We start from the raw sequence: 16,689 nt of genomic DNA on the forward strand, positions 1-16,689 counted from the left end.
ATGCTGGTATAATTGAAACATCTCTGTGCTGCTCTATTGTTTGTTGTGAATTGTGTGTGGTCAGGGAAACAGATGAAATATCAGATGGTATGTTGTGGTATCCACCCTGAAAACTCTTGAAGAGCCAGTGATAGATAGAGAGTGATAGTTTCAATAGAAAGTTCTGTAGTGTCCCTTTTACCCTTCAGATGTTGTCAGTTGTGGGTCAACATGAGTTTGGGCTCTGAAGTTTAACTGAGTAGTTTGCACACCTGTAATGCTGCTAACAAACAAGTAAGCTTCAACGTCAACAATGCAGGGACAAAACAGTGTTGAAAGTACACCCCAGGGGCCTCAAGTTCAAATTCCGAGCCATGCTGCCTTGCCATCAGTGTTCGGAGTCTGAGAGAGCACAGTTGGCTGCGCTCTCTCCCCTCATATCACTCTTAAAGCAATACAGCTTACAGCTGGTGTGGTGTTAGCTGGTGCGGTGGAGCTAGGGACCCCACCACTTGGCTGCCTGGTGAAGCCACGTTGGTGGCAGTTTAAAAAGGGTGTGTGGCTGGCTTTGCATGTATCGGAGGATATGTGTTAAGTCAATGTCGGGAGCATTGCTAGTGCTAGATGGAGTTACGAACAGGTAGGTTAATTGCCAGTACCAAATAAGGAGAAATAAATATATATAATAAATATAGAAAAATAATTTATATTAAAAACATTGGTGTCAACTTAAAATGATAGTGAACTGGTTATCACAACTGGAATCTGTCTTAAGTTCTGTTAAATTACTATTATACATGCAGGGACCCTAGAATTGTATTAAAAGCATCATATTTACCATTAGTGATGGACACAGATGGAATTTCGCCTCCGCCTTTAATCCATCCATGCAGTGAACACACACATACATACTAGTGAGCAAACACACAAAGTGACAGTGATCACACATGCCCAAAGCGGTGGGCAGCCATTGCTGCAGGGCCCAGGGAGCTGAGAGGGTGAAGAGCCTTGATCAATGGCACAACAGGGCAGCTTGCCGAGCCCGGGTATTGTTTTTTTTCCTTCTCCTTTAAGATTGCCATTTTTGGGGATATTGGAATTTTGCATAACAGCAACATTTTTCTGCTGTATTTTTGACAGTATAGAATAATAGTAAAGAGTTCAAAACCATAAACTAATATGTGATGATTCAGTGAGCAAAATAATTGTTAAACAAATTCAAACTATCTTCTATATTGGACTCTACAAAGTTTCCCCTTTGTTTTTATAAAAACTTCTTGCTAATCCCAACTATTCTTTCAAGCAGCCTTATAAGGAGCCATCTGGGATGGTTTTCTAACAGGCCTGAAACACATGAAATACATATGGTAGCATCTCACTGGCTGCTCAAATAGTTTGATGTGGCGTTCAAAAAATATACATTTACGTTTTTGGTCCTTTGGATTATAATTGAGTAATTACATGGAAACCAGTGAAAACTGCAAATCTAGAACTCTGGTCTATGAAGTATAAGCTTAGGAAACCTTTGTTAACCTTTGTTTTGCATGTATAAAATGAAAGCATTCAAAAATGTAATTTACGATAATGTTAATTTTCGATTATGTCACTGTTCTAACATTTAATGATAAATTACGAATTGAGAAGGAACTGTAAACCATTTATGTCGGTCCATTTATCATTAAATGTTAGAACAGTGTAAAACACTGTTTTAACAGCTAGTACTAGTGTTTTTCCACATAGAGTAAGACATATGCTCTGGTGTGTCCTCACTTTTGATTGTTGCTGTGAGTTAGCATGTCTATCTATCTATGAGAAAAAACTGAAAAAAAAGAAACTGAGAACGAATCTAAAGAAACATTTGACCTTTCCTTTGAAGTGCTGTGTGTACCTGAGAAAGGCTGTGCGTCTCGTGTATGGTTCAGACTATTGGGGGAAAAAGGGAATTACCACGGTTTGACGGTTTGACCTTCGTCCATCTCTCTACTGACCTGTCACCTTCCATAAAACATATGAAAAATCCTTATACACACCCAGCAGACATCACACTGAAAAATTGATGAAGCCCTCGACACAGAGGCACCCTGAAGCTTTACGTTTTCACAGCCAGACTACGCTTTAGGTCAATGGGCCTTTAGCCTGGTCAGTGATGCTGTGATTGGAAGCTGAGTGAAAGCTTGAAATCGCAAGAACTTTTTATTCAGACACTCCACTGTCCAAATAACCTTTTTTATTTTTATTTCATTCAAAATATATTAATGACTATACTTTCTTTCAGTGTTCCCATTGAAAGAAACCACATTGCTAACATCTGACTAATGATGAAACGATTACTGTTTCAAATTTGAATTATCCTTAAAACCGTGGCTGATTACCGTGCTTTGAAAAACTCACGTTAAATACTGCATAGTGTTACCAACCAAAGTACCAAAGTTAGCAGCAGTCTCCCAAGACATAGCCGCACAGGTGCAGCACACAACATGGCACTAATGTTACTTAGCCTAGCATTTACATTTATAAATGAACATCGTAATTATGTGGATGAGTAAACTGACATGCTAGGCCTCTCTGTGCATGGTAATATCCATGTTCTGTGCATCATCTGAATGTATACTATAACATTTTTCAAAGATGTAATTTGTAATTCCCAGAAGTCCTTTGCCAAGAATGGACCAGCCCCTCTGTACTTGATGGCAATGGTCATTGAGCATTGTGCCAGTGCGGTCTTCAGTTTGGACAGATGCGAGGCTGTTGACATTGGTAGGCAAGGTTCTCTCTGTAGGTGGGCTGGAAGTGCTTCATCTTCAGAGCAGCTCAGCTTTCAGCCCTGAGCCTGCATGCACAAACCTGCCTCCATCGGCACACTTGCTCATAGGAGCTGCTGGAAGACAGAGGATGAGGGGATGAGGGTGTATTGATGGGACACTCCCTGTAGTGTTGCTGAAGACTGTTGTTTTTATGATCCGGCTAAAAGGACATGGCTAAAACAACAGGCTTGTTTGTGTAAGAAGCCCACTGCTGGAGCATGAGTCAGTGGGATGGTATTACAGGCTGGACATGACTTGAAACGGGCAAAGAAATGTGGCTTCTGGAAAAGAGGGCTCATAATGCTTTTATACTCATGACACACAAAGGGTTTCAGAGAAAGATAATGGGAGTTAAGTTTCAAACACTAGTCAGACATTTTATTCCGCTGAATCCAGTGACCACAGAGGTGAGATGAGACGAGGTGTGGAAAATGTCACTCAAGTCATTCCAGTTTTACAATCTGAGCCATGTACAAAGCATTTGAAAAATACCTGATACACAAAGACACTAATGACCTAATATATCTGATTGATTCTTCAATTAGGGGAACTTTTATGTCTGCAAGTTATACATTTGTGTTAGAAATACTTTATTACAAAAAAATAGCTCTGGTAACTTTTGCATATTTGCTTTGTGTTGTTTACATTCCCATCTAGCCAACTTTTGTCATTTTAAATTGTCATTACCAGAACAGCCTGTGATTTCTGCAAGAATTTTTGTAAAGCAACACAAAGGAACACATGTCAGCCATGAAAGAAGAGTATGATTTCGTTGCCTGGAAAAGCAATTAATTACATTTTACATTTGTTCCTCCTGATGATGGAGTAGATTTATTCAGTTTTATTGCCATTTATACAATTACTTTAGTTTTGTCATTTTCAGTGAAAAATATGAAATATTGACATTGTATTGTTTATTGTACTAGCTGTTGAGTAGTTTTAGGAAATCCATAGCCTTGTGACTTTTCCCTTAAAAAGTACAATGCCTGTCATTACTGCAACAGGTCATTACCTGATTACCTGGTTGCAATGGTAATGACACCTGGTGATGGTAATGACAGCGTTTCAGTGTCACCATCAGTATCTTTTACTGTTTAGTAAATTGGAATTCTAATTCTAGGTAAAAAGTTAAGAAACATGTTTTGCTGTTTACAACATAATTGTCTGTTATATTGTATGTTGAGTAATCTACAACCCTCACCCAAATAGGTATGCCCTATTTTGTACTGTCTTAGAACCAATGATACAAATATTTGATACAGCAGACCATATTTGTTCAGCTACCTGTGTCTCCTTGTAACGGGGGAGTGCAGGTTTTACCCACTTTTTCAAAAACCAAAACAAATGTGTAATTAATACCCAGTTTTTTTAAACCTTTTCAGGACTTTAAGTTCCCCACATCCAAAATAATAATAAGCCCTAGCCAAGACAAAAAGACTATTCAGTGGTGATTCAGCATTGATACTGCAATTTTGTCTAAAACTAGGCTTAATCCATGTCTGGGAAGTCTGCCCTAAAAATCGTACAATGTATCCAAAACTAGAGTCATGTAAGGCTTATGTACAGGAGTTTTTTTTTATATTGGGAATGACTTAACAAGGACATGATTCACTACTTATTTCAGTCCACACATAACATTGCCTTTCCCCACGAATGAACCTCTTTAAAGAAGCCCCCTTCTGAAATTACCTTCAAAAAACAGCGTTAGCAGCAACACAAGCTGCACATCAACCGTTAATCCTGTATATGTCAAGACTATACCTCAAAGATGGGTTTTGCTGTGTTCTGCCTAAAGCCTATAAAGAGTTAATAGACTGAAAAAGAAAAAGTAAATGCTTGAGGATTAATGCATGAGGTGTCAGCAGGTGTTCTAATTGGTGTTAATTTTTTATTCATCTTTCTACCTGATGGAATTGTTCATTGTGCTCTACACGCAAGATGCAGATGTGACTGCTGTGCCTTACATCTGGTGCTGCTGGAGACTAATAACCAACTGGGTGGAATCAAATTGGATCCAGGGGCATCCCGCTGGAGCTCGGCCTGGCTGGGCTTTCTCAGAGCAAGAAAAGTTATTCAGGATCTCATTCGCGCATTATATGAGACACATATGAACACATATAGAACTCAGCAAGGGCATGCAACAGTGAGGACAAGTCTGGTGTTAGCATCTTCAGACAAAAATGAAATAACGCTGCACAGTAGAACACTGCACCACCACTCAGAAGTCACTCAGAAATTACATTCTGTGTTGACAGGTTTAAATGTAAAATCAATAAATAAATAAAAGAGGATAATCCTTTTATGAAACTTAAACACAGGAAGACACAACAATAACTTCATCAATAACTCATCAGATTCAAATCCAATGAAATAACTTTTTTCTGTCTATAAACACATATGATACGGATTTAAAATTAAAAGTGAGAAATAATTCATGTAAATTTGCAACATTTTGTTATTACCTGTGATAAATGCAACTTCTTATAGTAAATTGCTTAGCCCGTATGCTAGATTTACATTCTGCCGTTGATAAGTCTGTTGTTCCTTTCGTTATAGCAGTACGCAACCACCCTCATGTAACCATTGCATCGTGATAGCATTATTTATTGACAGTGCTGTTCTTGCATGTGATAATGGTGTTGGCAACTGTTGTATCTTAATGTCACTGCTATACCAATATCGCTGTATTTCTATGATTCCTGATATAAATTTTTATACCAGGTTTGTTTTCCAGCAACAAAAGTGGGATGAAGATGTATTGGTTAATAATGTCAGGCCCTCGTTATCACGCCGCCGCCCAAAGGCACATATTAGGACTTCCACCTTGTTTGTGTTCATTTTGTGTTCATGTGTCACCCCTGGGACTGGGAGCATTTAAGGAGCCTCGTTTTAGCCTGTAGGTGCTGTGAATTGAACCTCTATGTGTTTGTGACTTGATCCTGTTAGCTGGCATCTTGTCTTGGTCAGTTACATCCAGTTCATGCTCCCTGGTAGCCGGTTTTCCAGGTATCACTGGATTTACGTAGAGCGTTGCTCTAGTACTCAGCTCTAGTTTCCCCTTTGTATCGCACAAGCTCGGCTTATGGCTCCTTTCTGTTCTCCCCTTTTGTATTCCCAAGCTAGGCTTGAGGTTTTCGTTCCCCCCTTCCCTTGTCCTTACCCTAGTACATCCACTGTCGCTCCCTGCTCCTCCCAGTCCCAGGTTTGTTGTGTTCACCATTTGGTTTGTCACGTTCTGTTTGATCTCCAGTTTTGTCCGTTAGATTGCTGCACCTTGTTTTCTCTGCACCTTGTTTTGTATTCCCTTTGAGTTTGAAAAAATCGGGCTTAGAACCATCTCTGCAAGTGTTCACCCTATCTCTGTCTAGCCGCACACGCCATGACAAATAAAGTGTTAATCTTTTTCTTAAATAATAAAGAATCACTCAACTTTCAACTTTATGGTGGCACAGCATTTCTCTTGCAGTGCCCAGCTGCCTGAAATATGAAAAACATAACCTGCCCTTACTGACACATGTTTGTTTATAGCATTCTTTTTCCTCCTCGCTTTCTCTCGCCAGCACTGGAGAAATCACAATTTCATGTATTTAAGATGGCTGTGGTAGTTTCTGTAACTTCGGTGCCATAGAAAACAAACAGTGTCACGTTTTCAAAATGTTGGTGTCGATTTGGCACTGAACTATTGGTTTGCGTAGCATTCTTGCTCTTGAGGGAAAGTTTTATGGACCACTGCCGTGCATTGCTGTTGGCTGTGACACAGTTTTTCTGCTCCATTGAATATTTGGTTTGCCGTCATCCATCTGCGGTGATTGTTCAGTTTGTTTGTGGGATGTAATCCAATTGGGTAAAAAAAAAGTAGTACTTCTTTCAAAGAAAACTGAGACCCAGCCGCTGGAACGTGCTGGAATAGCAGCGATGTGAATCTTTAGGAGTAAGAGGTAGGCTCTTTCATCTGCTCTCACTGATAACGCTGTATTAGGCTGTGTTAGGCATTTAGAGGATAATGACTAGCCCCTGCCCTTCTCAGGTATTCCAGTAATTCAGTTGTTTACTGATTTCGACTTTGGGCTGCACAACATGGACCCGTGGTCTGGTTTTACTGCTGTTTATTGTTATTACAATTTTGCCTTGTGGCTTGTGTATGAAACATACCTTAGAGACAGTCACATCTTAGAGGAAATTAGGCAAATGAAATCACCACATTTTAAGCCTTCATATTCATTAGTTTCTAAGATACATTGTCTATAGAAAAGCATTGGCAATTGAATGGAATTCTCAACAGCAGCATATTTTATGCAATATTTTATCGCATTGTGATAAATTTTGTTATCGTGATAACAATATGCATTTCTAGGCATATGGAGGACACTGTTAGTGCTTAAAAAAACACTGACCAGCTGCAGGTTTCATTACTAATAGTGTAATTAGACTGGTTTAATTAGATGAAGTGCAGCAGATGTTGAATAATAATCACTCACATTTCAGTATAAGAGAGTATCTGAATAGTAGTTTATAAGAATCTGTCGCTACTGGTCTTTTTAGTCTGTGATTACATGTATTGCGATAAATATCATGTATCGCGAAAAAAGTATCAAATATCATGATATAGTTTTTTATACCATATTGCCCATTGTCACATGAGCCTGATGTCACCATACACACTACAAGCGTCAAAGCTCCGTTCTTTACCGTTGGGATAGGTAAGAGTGCTGTAAGTGGTCCGAAACTAACCAAGCAACATCAAAACATGAGTTCACTATGTTGAGTTCTATCCTCTCCTGACTGAATGCTTTAAGCATGAGCTCTAAAGTTCTCACAGCAATGCTTCAGCATCTATTATATAATTTGCTACTTATTACAGTACTCCTTACAGTCACATCCCATCTATGTTTCATACACTAAAGCAAGTCAAATTATGTTTAATTAAATGTCAGATACATCCACAGAAACACATTGGATCATCTGGGACTGATCAGATTGTGCCTATAAAAGAAATTAAGAAAAAGGTAGGGAGTAGTTTTGGCAGGTTCTTTTATCACATTGCAACCTTCTGATATCAGCACTGCAAAGATCAGTACTGAAATAATGATTAACTAGGATGTGTTGTGTGGACGTCCTCCATGAATATGGAGGGATGCAGGACTTGGCATTCCAAGCAGTTTTCAGTGCTGCTAATATTGTTTTGGAAGTGCGTTCTTGTTTGCTGAGTGTTAAGCTCTCACGCGTCCTCAGATCAACACTCTTACAAACGAGGGACATGTTCACTTTTGTCAAGTGCAGGCACCAGCGGAGGTCAGGCATCCATGGGGCCGTGAGAGATGTGACGTGCGTGCGTGTGTGTGCGTCTTGATGCCAGCCAAAGCGACAGCTCCTTAATTATCCCAGAGCATGCTGAAGAGCAAGTGTGTGTAATTAGAGGACAGGAAATGTTAATGCATTCTGTGGGAGCTAATGGCACATCCTCTCCACACCCTCAACACACACCAATCTAACAAATCAAAATGGAATTTGGTGCAGTGTGTGTTTCTGTCACACTGATCAAGCTCACACACAAACACATGCCCATTTTAACTGCTATAACTCTGGCTTCCTGTAGTAGTACCAAATGTGATCTCCTAATAATAGATCTCCAAAATAATCTAAACATTTTGTGGCTGATACAGATAAGGATATTAAAGGGCTTAACATTCAGGTAAACTGATAATATAGGTAATTTAAATGTTTATTTCTATACAGTTTTAAAAAGTATGGTAAAGCACAGTTACTGAGAAGTCTCTGAACTCATTAGGCTCTAATTAGCTTGTTAGTTCTTAATTGCCTCGTTAGAGCTGGTTAGGCTATGAAAAAGATATCAGACATGTTTCTATCTTTGCACTGTCTGAAATGTCATTAAGAAATGACAGTTAAGAGGAACTGTGGACGTCAAAGCAAGACCCGTGCGACTATGGAAACTCTCAGAACTGCTCACATGCTGGCAAAAAAGGCAAAGCCTTGTATGACCTGCATAAAAGTTTGGATGAGACTCTCAGAGATTAATATCGGCTGATATTATTGGCCTGATAATATCTAGTGATTGTACTCTAGTCTAGCCTACATGTTTTCCCTCTAAAATCCACCTCTGCTCTCTCTCTGGAGTATAATGGCCTAATGGAGATTAGTTTCATCCGTTGTTTTAAAATCCGATCATATACAAAGAATAGTTTACTCACAGGGTCACAGACCCTGTCAAGCATTCAATAAATGTTAAATGGTCAGTCTGACTGTGGACCCTGCTCTGAATAGAATCTTTAAATAACTATCTACTGTCTATAGGACCTTCCTTATATCTCAAGCAGTGATTTGGACCAGTTTATAAAAAATTTTGAATATTTGAATATCCAAGGTTAACCAATTATCAGTCATGACATTCAGTGTCAGATAGCCTATTAAATAGCATCTTTAGTTCCATTTAGATTTACAACTAGGATGGCTTGATTCTAATACCATAATCAAAACAAATATACAACCCTACGTTGTAATACTAACAAACAAGTCAACTGAATATGAGGTGGCAGAGATGCATAATGTCATGGTCAGATGTGTCATGGTCACAGTCATGGTCACATCTCCATACTGCTTGGAACAGATGTTAACAACCAGGATAAATAGGATAACGTCAATGACATAAGCGTATCTTTTGCATCTGACCATGATTATGCATCTCTGCCACCTCCTATTCAGTTGACTTGTATAAATACTAGAATATATAAAGCTGCCTTAATAGTGCAGCAGGCAGGCTGTTAGGTAGTATGATAACATTCTGTTTACCACAGAATATTTGTGATACTGGCTAACAGAAACCCCACTTATTAACATTTAGAATGCAGAATGACTGTATCAAGATCAAGCTTCTGGTGTTGGAAGCACTGGTGTTGGGAGTAACAGAAAAGTGAAATACAACAGGTTCTGCTGTGTTTGGACTGGTAGCCATCTGGCTTAGACTGTTTTTAGGCACATTTACTTGACTGGTTCATCCAGGTTTGCTCGCTTTCCCTTGCTTTTTCTCAACACGTCGCTAAACTAGCAAACTAAAGTGAGCTTGTTTTTTCCCACCTGTTTTCAGAGTGCGAAATTACCCATCAGTGAACTCCCTCAGCACTGTCACCCTATTTTGGCTATGTACTAGACAGCCACTGAACACAAATTCGACACATGAAATACCATCTTCAACTCAAATCAACCCATTGCACTGGCAACAAGCTTGACGAGTGGGTAGCGTTGAGAGTACAGCAGACATGGCTTCTGCTTTGCCCTCACGTGACATTGGACTGGTTTAGACATTGCACATCACTCTGTTTGTTACCATCCCAATAAGTCTACAATCCCACTCACATGTAAGCCAGATTTCATCACTCTTGTCTCTCTGTATGTTCATTAGAAGATCTCCAATGGAAAAGTGAGCAGAATGTGATGTGACCCCATACACAAAGTACTCTATTGACAGCTCCCCTTATTGGCACACATGGATGTCTAAAAAATCTAAACCTTTACAATTTGGATTTATTTCTTTACTTGCTGTGCGTTTATTGTTCTATTGTTTTTATAGTTGTATTCTCACTAGGTGGTGTGTGTGTGTATGTGTATGTGTGTGTTTTTATTTATTGTTCCCACTAGGTGACTCTGTATTTGTGTGTATACTTGGTTTTCTATTTGTGATTTTTCTAACTGACTGTGTGTGTGTGTGTGTGTGTGTGTGTGAATACTCTGGGCTCATTTCCTGCTTTAATTTGTCTGTTTAAATTCATCCCCAGTGTGTCAGCACCCTGCAGGGATTTTGATGGGGAATAATTCTCTGCATGCTTTTTCCCTCATGCCTGAAATCAGGCAGGTAGAAACATTTTATTTCTCAGTCCCCATCAGCTCATCACTCCAGAGTTTACATTTCTCACATTCCCCTCCTGTTAATGCTTAAAGGTGTGAAGTACATAAATTGAAGACAACTTAGAGCATGAAGCAAGTGTGTAGAAGATAGAAACTATTTTCGACTTGTTAAAAGTGCATGTACACAAACGCTGTGCCAGCTGAAATGCAGTAAGACTTTATTGGCATAGCCAGTTTGTCACACTGTTTAGCTTCAATTTCTATTATTTTTAAGTATGTGTAAAATTCTGGCTTTATTGTAGACACTGCTACTGTTTCTTGCAATTTGACATTGTGTTTTTTCATGTTTATAAAAAACAGTATGTTAGACAGTGTCCGAAAGCACAGAAGCACAGTGTGTGATGATTTAGGAATGCATTTTACATTATGCTAATTGGAGGGGCATAAGCTTTCACTACTTGTTAACTACAGCAGCTTCACAGCTCCAGTGAGAAGTCCAACAGAAGAAAACTTCTAACACCAAAGCTGGAATCATGGAACACCAAATTTCTATCCCTTCTTAAATAAATAAAATGTATTTGATGCTGTATGTGAGCATTGCTGAAGTTGTAAAATGTCTCAGTCCAGAGTCAGGTCTTAGCAGAAATCTAGGGGACTCTGAGGGCAATTTTAAAAGCTTTAGTTTGTGTCTATTCCGGTAACTCTTTTTTTAGATTAGTGTCATGTTTTAAAACCATACTCTTTTCAGGTTCAGCCTATTCACATATGCTTTACCATTTGCATCCAGGATTTGTTTGTTATTTGTGGAATCCATGTTTTCCTCCATCTATGTAGTATTCCAGTGTCACTAGCTGAAACACACCCCCAAACACGATAGATCCACGGCTATGCCGCAGAGTTAAAAACACACCTGCGATCATTAATTAGTTAAAAAAACTTTATTGCATGTAAGTCTTACTCAGTAAAAACTTACTAAAAACAATACTAAAAAACTAGTCATGATTTTCAGTTTAGCATTAGTGTTCAAATTCTAACTTGAAGGTTTTATGTATATTAATGTGTAATGCAGAGACTATTCGGTGGTGCCAGTCTTCACACAAACATATCATAGTGTAGTTGTGTGCAGTTTACTCTGATATGACATTAATTCTGTATTAGTTTTTTTAGTTTTTCTTGAAAATATGTAAATATACAAGTATTCAATTTCATTTATACTCACATACAAATCTTGCAAAATAACACTCAAGTACAGTAAAGTACATTACAACTACTTTCAACATCTGCAAAAATTTAAGGGAATCTTTTTTTTGTCAGATTTTTTTTTTTTTTGGTCAGATTTTTTCTTTACAGTTTGCTACTGCCAATTAACCCACCTGTTCGTAGCTCCCCCTAGCACTAGCAATGCTCCCAACACAAGGAGGGCAAGGATTTAACACACATCTACGTCGATATATGAGATATCAGCCAGCGCCTTTTTGTGAACTTCTGCCAATGTGGCTTTGACACACTCTAAGAAAAGCCCTAGGTCCCCAGCACCTCCACCATCTACTCACCCGGAGAGAGCACAATCAATTGTGAACTTTCAGACTCTGGTCTCTGATGGCAAAACAATCTCTGGGCTAAACATTACACCGCTGACCCACTTTTTAAAACTTTTCTGGCAGTTTGAGATTTATAGCCCATTTAAATGATGCACAATTTTTTCTTCTGTTTAAATATCTACAGTGCCAGTAATATTCAATTGGTCTTGGGATTGGTCTGAAGTATTCCTGTAAGCTCAGCTGGTTCTTGCTCTTCACTGACCATGAAATGAACCAATGAACATGTAATTTTTCAAATTGATCATCTCTTTATTTGTAAGGCAGTCATTATCTGATTTGACAATGTCTCTTGTTGTAAGCATGTTCGACTATTTTGTTTTCTGAGCAATTATCAGACGCTGAATGACCAATCATTTTGGTCTGTGAGCTGTGCGAAGTGTGTAAGTAGTGTTGTCGGTCGGTTTATGTTTCTATTTGCGCCAGTTATCAGTCAAGACAAACAGTGTGAGCCGTGTTTAAGATCCATTTACACGCTCCATTTTCTAGCCCTTTATCTTAACAGCATCTCTGCTGCCAGTCTGTCTGTCTGCCATCTCTCAAACAAACCTTACCATACCTTTGCTTCTCCTTGCTCCACCTCCTCCTGCCTCCGCCACTGGCTCCTCATATTTATCCTTCCTTTAAGTGATTAACACAGTTTCCCCCAGTTAACCCAGACATGTTTGTTGTCTGAGTTTGCTTCTTTAGTTTTGCACTGGAGCTATGTGGCTAATGGAGCTAACAAGTAAGGTATGCTTATACACTAAAAGTAAGCTTATAACCACCAATTAGCATTGTGCAAACATCATGCATTAACTGTCACACAGTTCAAACCATGCTGAGTTGTTAAAGCAGTCTTAAATAGACTTGCTTGTGTGTGTAGATGAAGAATAGAATTTTCTTATCAGTGCCCCCCTATAATTAAGTGTATAATGCGCCATGTGGGAATACTGTGTGGAATGTAAGATTACAGAGTAAGAATGGAAGTGTAAAGGGTGTGTTGTGAGAATGTAGAGTAGATTGCAGAAATAAAGTGTATCCGAGTGAATCTGAGGATAAAGAGTGTAACAATATAGACCATAACGTAAAAAAGGATGTTGTATAAAATGTTATGTACAGTGTACATGGGTAAGAATAAAATGTATAGGTGTAGTGAATATGTAGTGTATAATGTGTATAATGTATAATATAACATATAATGAAGTGTGCAGGTGTGTAGTGTATTTGGTTTTTCTGTGTATTGTGTATAGCGTAAGTGTATTGTGTACAGTGTAAGTGTATACTGCATTTCTGCGTATAGTATAAGTGTATATTGTATTTCTATGTTTATTGTAAGTGTGTATTGTAAGTGTGCAGTGTAAAGTGTATAATGTTAGAATGTAGTGTATAGTGTATAAAGGATGTATTATTAGAAAGAATGCAGCACATCAAAGCTAAGTTAAAAAACATTTTATTTACCTGTACAGAAATCACTTGCTGGCACTGTGCTCTCTGATTGGCCGAGGAGTGTAAATCCGTCCCCCGGGGGCCTGTTGTAACTCAACACCTGAGAGACGGTGTGTGTGTATGTGTGTGTGTGTGTGTGTCTCGACTCGCCTTATTTTCAGCCACACACACCCAACACCCGTCCCGCGAGACACACTTTCTCTCTCTAGCCTTTTACTGCATGCACACACACAGTGCAGGTGGATTAGAGCAGCGGATTCATTCACTCGTTCACTCACTGACCACCTGTAGCTCACTCGCTCTTCCAGCAACAGCATCCTAGCTAGACTGAGTGTGTTTTTATTCTCTTTTTTGTTGTTGTTCTGTTGGAATAGTGTTGTGGTTCAGTTTGTGGGTTTTTCCCGTGCCTCTTTTCTGGACAAAGGCTTTGTGGATCTGGTAGTAAAAAAACAAGGGAAAAAAGTTTCTCCTGGAGATTTTTCCTTGACATGGTAAGTGCTCAACCTCACACTCAGCTGGGCTTTCTTATCTCTGACAGATAGTCAGGCTCTTCTCTCTCTTTCTGTTCTCTCTCTTGGCTCTTATTTATATATTTATTTACTTTTTTTTTTAAACAGAAACTTTATTTATTTATTTCCATTCATTTGAACAGAAGCATACAAAGTCTGAATATTCGTGGACTGCTTTCATTCCTGTTGCAGAGTCTTTCGCCACTTTCAGCGTTCTGACATTTTAAAAAAGTCTCAGGTCATGTTTTTTTTTTTTTTTTGTGGAAAATGAAATAAAACAGTCTGACTTTAGCCAGAGGGTTTGTGCTGGTGCAGGAATTCGTCCGTCTAGCCCTTTTCTCTGTGTGAGTTTTGTTTTTGGTACTTTTCTTTTTGTCCTTAAGTAAACTACTTGCTCCTTCTTCAAGCAGTGAACACACACGTACACAGTCACACGAACACAGCACACAGTGTTTAAAGTGCTGTAAAAGTTGGCAGTAATATCAGAGTTCACCTGCGGTGTGTTTGCTTTAAGCTGACTGACCTTTTCTTCTCTTTTTTCGTTTTGGCTTCTTTAAAGTACATCAGTTTTCATCTTCTTCACAAAATAGGACTTTTAAAAGGGTTTTATTCATAGATAGCATTTGGCTTTTTTCATTTTCCATCAGTTTTTCTCTTAGGGGGCATTTCATCATGCTAAAGTAGAAAGCTGTTTTAATGTTGCACTGTTTAGTATGCAAAGATAAACTAAAATAAACGCACAAACACATACACAAAGCACTGAAGGCACAACTGCCAAAAGCCCTTCCTTGGGAGTAGGGCACACGTTTATTCCCCTTTGTTGTGAAAGTGAGCACTCTTTGGCACTCAAACTGCACAATATCCCTTTTTAATTTCAATACCGATTTTGAAAAAGTGAGGTAAAAATAAGCTATTATGCTCAGATTACTCAAAACACTGTACTGATTCATTTTCCCCTACAATGTCCAAACTAGCATTTTCTGCAGATATCGGCTTGGCACCAATACCTTTAGATAAGCCACCTGTTCTTTTCTTTTGGCCAAAGGATTTTTAGTGTGTAGACGTACAGTTAGAATGTAGGCTATAGGGTTGCAAATACTGTTTTCTAATACTGCGTTATGTACAGCATATCCTACAGCAGGGGTGTCCAGTTTTATCCATGAAGTCCTGGTGGCTGCAGATTTTCATTCCAACCAAGCAGAAACACATTGATAAGCTATCTGTTCTGTTCTTTTGGCCCCAAAAGAAAAGTTGCTGTGGGTGGTTTTAAAAAAAAGCATTGTTAATACAAAACTGGCTCTTCATTAGATGGAAGACATGTTGATGAACATGACGCTGCTGAAGATGAAATGTAGCCAGAGATTTAACAAACAGAGATTTAACAAAAAGGAAAAATCTGCAGAAAATAGCAAATGTAGATTGCAGATTGTTTCCTTTCTTAGTTAACTGAAAAAAGGTCACATAACGAAAATTCAAATTTCAGAAGAAGGAGAAAATCTTGAAAAAATGCAAACACAAAGCAAAAGCAAATGCGGGTGCCGTTATCGCTGAATCTGGACAATATGTAAATTAGTCCTCGAAGGTGATCGCCTACTTGATTGTCACGTTTCATAGTTTTGTTGTTGGAACAGATTATTTTTCTTTCAGTAGACTGAGAGTAACACACCTCAAGTGTTATCTCCGAGCACACAGGTTGTCGTTCAGCCCGTTATTAACCCTTAAGTTAAGTTGCACTTATCACTCACTAGAACAAAAGCAGGTAGTAATTATTTCTCTCTGTTGTGTTTGGAAAGTGCGGATTCTGAACTTTCAGTTCGTATCACTTCTGCTTGTATGTGAAAAGAAGATATTTTATTATGCTTTGAGTCTGTTTATTGAAGTGTTTGTTTGTGTGTGTGCACAGTCCTGTTACAGTCCCGTGTTGCATAAAAGAAAAATACATCCATAAAATTTGACCATATTTTAAATATACCCATAATTCAGTGCATTGTAAAATATGTGACTTATTACATACTTTAGAACAGCTGCAGAAGAAGAGATGTTTTATTATTTGTTGAAACGTTAGCATACACACACTATTATCTCTTCCACTTTTGAATATAAATACCCTTCACTGTCTAACTAGATTGTAATTAAGTTGGATTATATGTAAATAGTGAATAACAGTAAAACAGCAGTAATTATAGACTTCTAAGGGTTAAGAAGAAGTAGGCCAGATATTCCAACCCACCAAACCCTTTCTCGCTGCTGTAATTGTGCAGGTCCGTCTAAAAAAAACGTGTCTTTTGGTAAGAAGTCAGCGTGAAAAGGCCGGTGTGTCTGACTCTGTCCATGGGGAGTGATTCTGTTTCAGTCAGTGAGTCTTTATGTCTTTCAGCGTGCTTTTGTCTCTCCTAATCCTGCCATCCAGCTCCAAAAAACTCACCATTTACCCTTTTTTCCATCTCTCCCTCCCTACCTCCCTCCCTTTCTTTCTGCATGTCCCTACACCTCTCTCTGAGGGAGGGCCAC

At 38.7% G+C, this 16,689-nt stretch overlaps 1 protein-coding gene across 15 annotated transcripts in view; it reads left to right on the forward strand.

Annotated features, from left to right (window-relative positions):
- Positions 1 to 16,689, forward strand: part of ptprfa (protein tyrosine phosphatase receptor type Fa) — a 288,662-nt gene that overhangs the window by 38,917 nt on the left and 233,056 nt on the right. For 12 of the 15 annotated variants that reach the window (XM_072683947.1, XM_072683955.1, XM_072683952.1 and 9 more), the window contains exon 1: positions 13,863 to 14,160. The exons of 2 other annotated variants lie outside the window; for them this stretch is intronic. The gene's annotated coding sequence lies outside the window, so the exon portion shown is untranslated. Of the gene's footprint in view, positions 1 to 13,862; positions 14,161 to 16,689 lie in introns of those variants that run through there. One more of the 15 variants, XM_072683949.1, reaches the window with a different exon arrangement.

This window comes from Salminus brasiliensis, chromosome 7 (genome assembly GCF_030463535.1).
Source record: "Salminus brasiliensis chromosome 7, fSalBra1.hap2, whole genome shotgun sequence".
NCBI lineage: Eukaryota > Metazoa > Chordata > Actinopteri > Characiformes > Bryconidae > Salminus > Salminus brasiliensis.